We start from the raw sequence: 8939 nt of genomic DNA, 5'->3' as shown, positions 1-8939 counted from the left end.
AATACTTTAAACAACAAATAATTTAAATTAAAAATAACATATATTTTTTAAAAAGAAGTATCTTTGAGATAACATGGAGGGAACTGGAAAGTATTATGCTAAGTGAAATAAGTGAGTCAGAGAAAGACAAGTATCACATGATCTCACTCATATGCTAAATCTAATGACTGAAATAAATGGTCAAACAAAATAGATCCAGAGGCATGGGTGCATGGAACAGTCTGACCAATCTCAGAGAGAATGGGGATGGGGGCAAGGGGGAGAGATCAACCAAAGGACATATATGCATGCATATAGGCCTAACCAATGGACACAGACAACATATGAGTAGGGGGATGAGGGGGTAATGTGGGGATAAGGACACATATGTAATAATGTAAACAATTAAAAAATTTTTAAAAAAGAAGAGAGTAGAACACAACCACAGGGAGACCATGTGAGGACACAGCGAGAAGATGTCCATCTGTAGGCCAGAGAGAGAGGCCTCAGAAGGAGCCCAACATTCCGCCACCTTCATCCTAGACTTCCAGCCTCCAGAAGTGTGAGAAAATAATTGTCTGAGGCTGAAGCCACCCGGTCTGTGGTACTTTGTTATGGCAGCTCTAGCACACTGATACAGGGGCGCTCTGTGATGTGTTGTGGGAATAGGGGTGCATCTGTCATTGTAGGGAAGGAATTGGCAGACCCAGTTGTGGTGGCACATTGGAGAAGAATTCTTCAACGTGTTTTGCTGACTTTTCTCCTACATCTCTCTGACTAATATGCTCTATCTCATTGTGTTCCAAACTAGAAATGTGAGAAATCTGATTAGCTTTCATTGTAAACCCTGAGACAAGGTGTTTGCCATCTTTGGCCTAGTTATTTTTGCACTGGAAGCTACTTCCCATCATGCCTTGCACATCTCTGAGAGGGCCAGAGAAGCCAGCGCTAGAGAAGGCTTGGAAATACTTTCAGTCTCTGTGCCAAGAAAAGTTCTCCTTGTATTTCTGACATGCAGTGAAAATGGAAGTCGCTTCTGCACGTTTGTATTCCATTTATGTTAAAATCTTTACAACATTTATACATAGATAGCGGTGAAATATTTGTATAAAAGGAGAATGTGTTTCTCAGGGTAAGTGAAAAATCACGGAGCCTAATAGCATATGTGATGATGTTAAATGCTACAGCAGGAGAGTCACACAGAGTTCTTGTCCTGGAGAGCTTTCAAGATCCATTATAACAAATATGTGTTTACAAAACCGCAGGTTATTTGAGGAAGTCATCAGTCGGTGTTCTTGCAAGAGTCGATGAAGGCCATCATACTTTTTACTCAATGGAAAGCTCCAGGAAGAGCAGAATGAGCAGTAGCGAGGCTCTCCTGAGGGATGTTGTCTCCAGCCACCCAACAGACACACAAGACGGCCTGCCCCTAATTCTGTATGTGGCTGTGGCCACACAGCACCCAGTGAGTAATCTGCTATGCAGCTGCAGAGTTAATGGGCCAACTGTGTCATCACACGGTTGCCTGGGAGGAACAGCGGTGCCTAAATGAATTGCTATAATTTTTAATACAGATAGAAGGGCCAACCGCCACAAACCCCTGTTGGCGACTGACAGACCACATGCAATGGAAGGGCCTGGTAGCTATCTCCTCCCAGCTCTCGGAGACCGGCAGAATCGGTGCAGGGAGATCCATCAGAAATAGAGCAGGTTGAGCGTGAGAAGGTCGTTGGCTTTCTTCAGGTGCTCAGATGAGGAAACGAGACTCCGATGTGCACTGACTTTGCTATAGGACAAGGCAATGATTGCTAGCTGATGGTCAGCAAGTGTGGAATGACCAGACCATTTGGTGGAAAGTGAGAAGGGATTGAAAGTCAGGACTCAGGATGTGCTGTTGTTTCTTCATAGTAACTTAGGATATCCACTTGTCATTTTCTCCATCTCTGAAGACAATGATCAGCTCTTGTTAAATTTCAGAGAAAGCCCTAGCTCGTTTGGCTCAGTGGATACAGCATCAGCCTGTGGACTGCAGGGTCCTGGGTTCAATTCTGGTCGAGGGCACATGCCCAGGTTGTGGGTTTGATCCCCAGTGCGGGGTGTGTAGGAGGCAGCCAATCAATGATTCTCATCATTGATGTTTCTATCCCTCTCTCCCTCTCCCTTCTCTGAAATCACTAAAAATATATTTTTAAAAAATATGCTTAGAAATTAATGTTTTCGTCAAAGCTCAACAGAGGATGCATGTCCAGATGTTCAACAGCATCACCTGTATCCATGGTGATTCCTATAGCTGCTGGGTAGCACTGGGGTACCAATGCAGAGCCAAGGTTCATCGTAAGGGAAGGCCGAGTTTGGGGAAATTTTTCATTTCCCCCCATCTTCACATACACCTGTCAATCTTTTTCAGACAAAAGAAGAGGGAAGTCAACAGTTGTCTAGGAAAGTCCTTAAAACAACAAATTAGAGATGGCAGAATGCTGAGACGTTTGTAAAGAAAGAACAAGGGCTAATGCACCCCTGCCAACTTGAAGCCTAAACAACAAGAGGAGGAATGGGCGCCATGGTCTTACTAATCAGAAGCCTACACCCTATTCCTGGGGCCCTTAAGGAGGGAAGAGTTGGGATCGCTACTCCATACTCTGATAGTGCACTGAACTGCTCCCTCCCAGTAATTAGCAAAATTAACTTTTAAAATATTCATGTGGCTGGATATTCTCTTTGAAATATTAGCCAACTTTGTTTTTCCTTCTAGGCAGTTCTCTTTTCCTTTTCTCCATTCAAGCATTGCCTCAAGAGGGCTTATGAGAGTAGGAATAAAAAAAATTTCCTGGGGCTCTAGCTGGTTTGGCTCAGTGGATAGAGCTTCGGCCTGTGGACTGAAGGGTCCTAGGTTCGATTCTGGTCAAGGATATATTCCTGGGTTGCGGGCTCAGTCACCAGTGTGGGGCAAGCAGGAGGTAGCCATAATGATTCTCTGTCATCATTGATGTTTCTATTTCTCTCTCCCTCTCCCTACCTCTCTGAAATTAATTAAAAAATATTTTTAAAAAGTTTTCCTGGGTTTCATTTTCAAAAGACCCTTAAAAGAATGAATGGTAAAAAAAGGGAAAATGAGTTTAAGGGCATTAGAAAGAATATTATTAAAAATATGGACTATGCAATCTGACATGGATAATAGAGGAGTAATCTAAGGTGAATAAAAAGAGAAAAGAAGAAAAAAGAGGGATGATGGATAAGATGAAAGTAAATGGTTAATGGACTAAAATCTCAATTAGTTTGAAGAACATGAATGATTAGAAAAGGATAGGGGATATATTTTATTGATTTTTTACAGACAGTAAGGGAGAAGGATAGAGCAGTGGTTCTCAACCTTCCTAATGCCGTGACCCTTCAATACAGTTCCTCATGTTGTGGTGACCCCCAATTTCATTGTTACAAATTGGATATAATTAAAGCATAGTGATTAATCACAAAAACAATATGTAATTATATATGTGATTTCTGATGGTCTTAGGCGACCCCTGTGAAAGGGTCGTTCGATCCCCAAAGGGGTTGCAACCCACAGGTTGAGAACCGCTGGGATAGAGAGTTAGAAACATCGATGAGAGAGAAACATCAATCAGCTGCCTCCTGCACACCCCCTACTGGGCATGTGCCCGCAACCAAGGTACATGCTCGTGATCAGAATCGAACCTGGGACCCTTCAGTTCGATTCCGATCACAGGCTGATGCTCTATCCACTGAGCCAAACATGTTAGGGCTAAGTCTTTAAACTTTTAAGGTTGCAGTCCCAGACATCATGCAATAGGACAAGCTATCTCTGCTATGCCATATTCAAATTCCTTAACAATAATTTTTAAGCATAATAAAAACATTTTCAGTTGGTTTGCTACACCATAATACATTATCAGAACAGCAGAGATCTAACAGAAATTATTAGAGTTAAAGTGCTTGGGAGTGAGTGAGTGTGTGTGTGTGTTCACTAAAATGTTAAACCTCCTCCTGATTTATCCAAACTCATACCAACCCAGCAATTAACTTGTCAATCATCAAAACTGTCAAGGTGTAAGTGGTTTCATTAGGACTCCATAGAGCCAGAGCCAGCATGAGTGCAGTTCTATATAGGCAGAAAATTAAATTCAGAACGATTATGTTGGGTTTAATAATAAAAAAATAATTTCTAGTCCTCTTCAGGTTCTTTAATTTACTCTCAGCTAATTTTTTTGTAAAAAAGACCTCATGCTTGACTCATGTCAGTTCCTACGGAGCTTTTAGCATATGACTTCTTCTGCCAACCCTCCTTCTTACCTCTGCATACTTTTGATATTAATATTGGTTTTCTCAGAACCAATAAATCCTAACTCCTCCTGGCTTTTATCCTGTCAAATTTCTGGGCTATGTCACACATGGCTGAGACTCATTTTGCCATGAAAATCTGAAATATTGTACCAGATCCAGATGGGTTCACTGGTGAATTCTACCAAACATTGAGGGAGAAATAGAATCATTTCTCTGTAAACCCACACAGAAAATAGGAGCATAGGGAATATGTCCCATCTCATTCTATGAGGACAGCAGTACCCTAATCCCCAAAACAAGCAAAGACAGAGATATTACAAGAAAAGAAAATGGCAGACCAATATCTCCCATGAACATAGTTTCCAAATTTCTCAATGAAATATGAGGAAAGTTAATCCAAAAGTGGGTTAAAATAATTATAAACCATAACTGAGTAGAATTTATCCTGGGATGCAATACTGGCCCAATATTTGAAAATAAATCTAATTTATCTCACTGGTAGACTATAAAAGAAAACTACATGATAATATCAATACATGTAAAAAAAGCAGTTGAAAAAATTCAATATCCATTCATAATTAAACTCTCACTAACCTAGGAATAGAAAAGAACTTGATAAAGAAAATGTATATGAAATCTATAGCTCACATTATTTTATATGCCACTAAGATCAGGTGCAAGCCAAAGATTGTCCCCCCCTTGCCATTACTTTCCAATAACTGAGCTGAAAGTTCAAGCTAATGTAATAAGGCAAGAAAAGGAAATACGTATACAGATTGGGAAGGAAGATATACAACTATTTTTGTTCATAGATGACATGATTGTCTATGTAGAAAAACCAAAAAAAATGACAATAAAAATAATAAGCAATGATAGTAAAGTTGAAGGATTTCAAGGTTAATTACAAAAGTCAATTGCTTTCCTTTATATCAACAGTAAAGAAGTGGAATCTGAAATTTAAAGAATATTATCTACATTAACACCCCCCAAAAATGAAAAACACCCACCATAAGAAAATATGCATGAAGTTTATATGAGGAAAATGATAAAACTATGATGAACAAAATCAAAGAACTAAATTAAACAAAGCAATACTTTATGTCCATAGATAGAACGATGTATTATTGTCAAGATGTCAGTTTTCCCCAACTTGATCTAGAGATTCAATGCAATCCCAGTCAAAATCCTATCAAGTTATTTTATGGATATCAGCAAACTAATCCTATAGTTTATTTGGAGAGACACCAGACCCGGAAAAGCCAACATGATGTTGAAGAGTAAATTTGGAGGTCTGCCACTACCTGACTTTAAGGCTTATTATAAAACAATAGTAATTAAGAGAGTGTTATAATTGAAAAACAATAAACAAATACAACGAGGAACAGAATAGAGAGCCAAAATTAAGCCCACATACTGTAAGGATGGTCAACTGATCTTTGTCAGAGGAGAAAAGGCAATACAATAAAGCAAAGATAGTTCCTTCAACAAATAATTCACATGCCAACAAAAAAATAGTGACTCTAGCAAGAGATTTTATATCGTTCATAAAAACTAACTCAAAATGTTATATTTTTTGGTACAACACCAAAATCATGATCCATGAAAGAAATAATTGATAATTTGGACTTCATTAAAATTTAACAATTCTTTTCTGTGAAAGACAATGTCAAGAGAATAAAAAGAATAAGCCAGATGGAGAGAAAATATTTGCAAGACTTATCTGATAAAAGACTGTTCTACAATCTCTTAAAACATAACAATAAGAAAATAAACAACCCAAATTTTAAAAAATGACCAAAGACTTTGATACCTCAGCAAAGAAGATATTCAGATGCCAAGTAAGCCTATGAAAAAAGGCTCCACATCACATGTCATCAGGAAAGCGAAAATTAAAACTGCAGTGAGATACCACTGCCCACCTCTTAGAATGGCCCAAACCTGGCACACTGACATCAAATAGTGACCAAGATGTGGAACAACAGGAACTCTCATTTATTGCTGGTTTAAATGCATAATGGTACAGCTACTTTGAAAAAGGGTTGGGCATTTTACTGTATGATTGTGTTCCTTGATATTTACTCAAATTATTTGAAAATTTGTGTCCACACCAAAACCCTCACAAGGATGTTTATAGCAGCTTTATTCATAATTGCCAAAGTTTGGAAGCAAGCAAGATGTCCTGCAGTAGGTGGATGGATAAATAACCTGGTGCACATTCAGACAATGGACTATTATTCAGCACTGAGAACAAATGAGCTTCTAGGCCATGAGAAGACATGGAGGAAACTTAAATGCACATCTATAATAGTAAAAGCATAATTGCAATTAGACCAGACATCCTTTCAGATGTCCTTCCGGACGACCTGCTGGATGAAGCCGGGCTGCGAGGGAAGTCCGAGTCCCGGGTACCAGAGGGAAGCCAGTGCTGGAAGCAGGGGGAAGGAAGGCCTACTCTGGTATGAATTTCTTGCATTGGGCCTCTAGTTACTAAGTAAAAGAAACTAATCTGAAAAGTGTACACACTGTATGACTTCAACTCCATGACATGCTGGAAAATGCAAAACTATGGAGACATTAAAAAGGTCAGTGGTTGCCAAAAATTGGAATGAATAGGCAGAACCCAGAGAAATTTTAGGGCAGTGAAAAATACTCTGTGCGGTACTCTAATGGTAGGTACACATCATTGTACATGTCTCCAACCCATGGAATGTACAACACTAAGAGTGAACCATGATGTAAACTATGGACTTCCAGTGATTAAACTATGTCAATGTGAATTTATCAGTTATAACAAATGCACCACTCTGGTGAGAGATATGGATAATAAAGAAGGCTATGTATGTGTGGGCACTGGGAGTACATGGGAGATCTCTGTACCTTTCCCTTAATTTTTCTGTGAACCTAAAATTGCTCTAAAAAGAAAGTTGCCCTAGCTAGTTTGACTCAGTGGTTAGAGAGTTAGCCTGCAGACTGAAGGGTCCTGGGTTCGATTCTGGTCAGGGGCACATGCCCAGGTTGCGGTATGGATCCTAAGTACAGGGTGTGCAGAAGGCAGTCAATCGATGATTCTCATCATTGATGTTTCTATCTCTCTCTCCTCCCTCTCCCTTTCTTTCTGAAATCAGTATATATATATATATAAAATCAATATATATACATATAAAAGTTATTGAAAACCAAATATCTTCATCTCATGTTGCCCATTTATTTATTATAAACATCTTTACCACTAATGCATATATATCTCAGTGCATCTTTGTATGTGAATGTATAGATCACACAAAGATACAAGTGGATTAAGTTGTTCTATATCTGCCCTGGAGTATGTCAGTGGATATGTAGCACATAACTAACACTATTTGAAATGGATTATAATATCCAGACTCCCTGGGAACACAGTCTCATATCTTATTACCCTCAGAGTTTCAACGACTTTCAAATTGCCTGGCTTAAAGATTTTATACTAACATTTAAATATATATCCTCTTCGCTTGCCCTGAATGGATCCAGAGAAAAATAATGATAAAGCCTGCTCAGACACTCAAGCATTATTCCTTCACAGACTTGAACACTGCCATGAAATGTGGTTTCTGAATGCAGAGCGTACGCAAACCCACTTGAAGAATCCTCCCTTACACAGTGTTCCTGTCTTGGGTGTATATAATTCTGCAGATGTATTTGCCGGTCATATTTTTCCCCCCTCTCAGAATCGGTGCAAAATACACCCGGTGTCACATTCTGTTTTACAAACAAAACACATGAGAAGCAATCTTTTTCCTCCTCAGAAAGAAGTGCATCCCTTCCGTTATTAATGATGGAAAAGACTAGACTGGAAGACAAAGATTTGTATTTTGACCAATATCTTGGTGAGAACATCGCTAAGAGTTTTTGTTTGTCTGTTTGTTTTTAAGGGCAGAGGACTGTCACTAAAAGGAATGAGCCCTGGCAGGAGAAACAGATGAATATTTCAACCTGGCGCTATTTTGCTTTTGGCCCAGAAAGGCAAAACACATTTTCACGATTAGATTTTTTCCTCTCCTGTCATATGTACTGCAGGTTATAGAATGCAAATTATGGAAATTTCCCCTGTTCTTTGCATTAGACACAAATAAACAAAAAATGCTAACCAAACAAAAGGATATGATTTATAATTCTCTGCAAATGCATTTCTTTCCAGCAATATGTAATCATATTGCTTCTCTCATGTTACAGCTTAGGAGGGATGAGAAAAATAATATCCATCCATTTTCTGGAATGTATTGTAGAGAAAGGGCAAAATTTGGTGGGTGTTTATTAATCAGCGGGCTTTGTAAATGCAGAGTATTTGACTTAAGCTCAATCTGCTCCCAAACTCATATCCTGACAGCACATTATGTATTAAACTCCTTTTCTAGGATTAAAATCTACTAGGTGAAGCCTCCGGTGCTGCGATCCTTCAGGATTCTAGGCTTTCTGGAGACTTCTGTTCTGATGGAAAAGTCATTTTCCTCCGACTACCATTCTTCTGGCCTCTCTGGCTCACCAGATGTCCCTGGTGTCCCACTTGGTGCCTCCGCTCTAAATCCTGTCGTGAAAAAGTGTTGTGGTTGCAGCTGCCAAAGGGCTCAGCTGTCTGTAGAAAAGGGCGGGGGGGGGCAGTTGAAAACAAGATTGACATTTTA

This window comes from Myotis davidii, unplaced genomic scaffold, assembly GCF_000327345.1.
Source record: "Myotis davidii unplaced genomic scaffold, ASM32734v1 scaffold148, whole genome shotgun sequence".
Taxonomy (NCBI): Eukaryota; Metazoa; Chordata; class Mammalia; order Chiroptera; family Vespertilionidae; genus Myotis; species Myotis davidii.
Note: the sequence above shows the minus strand (reverse complement) of the source record.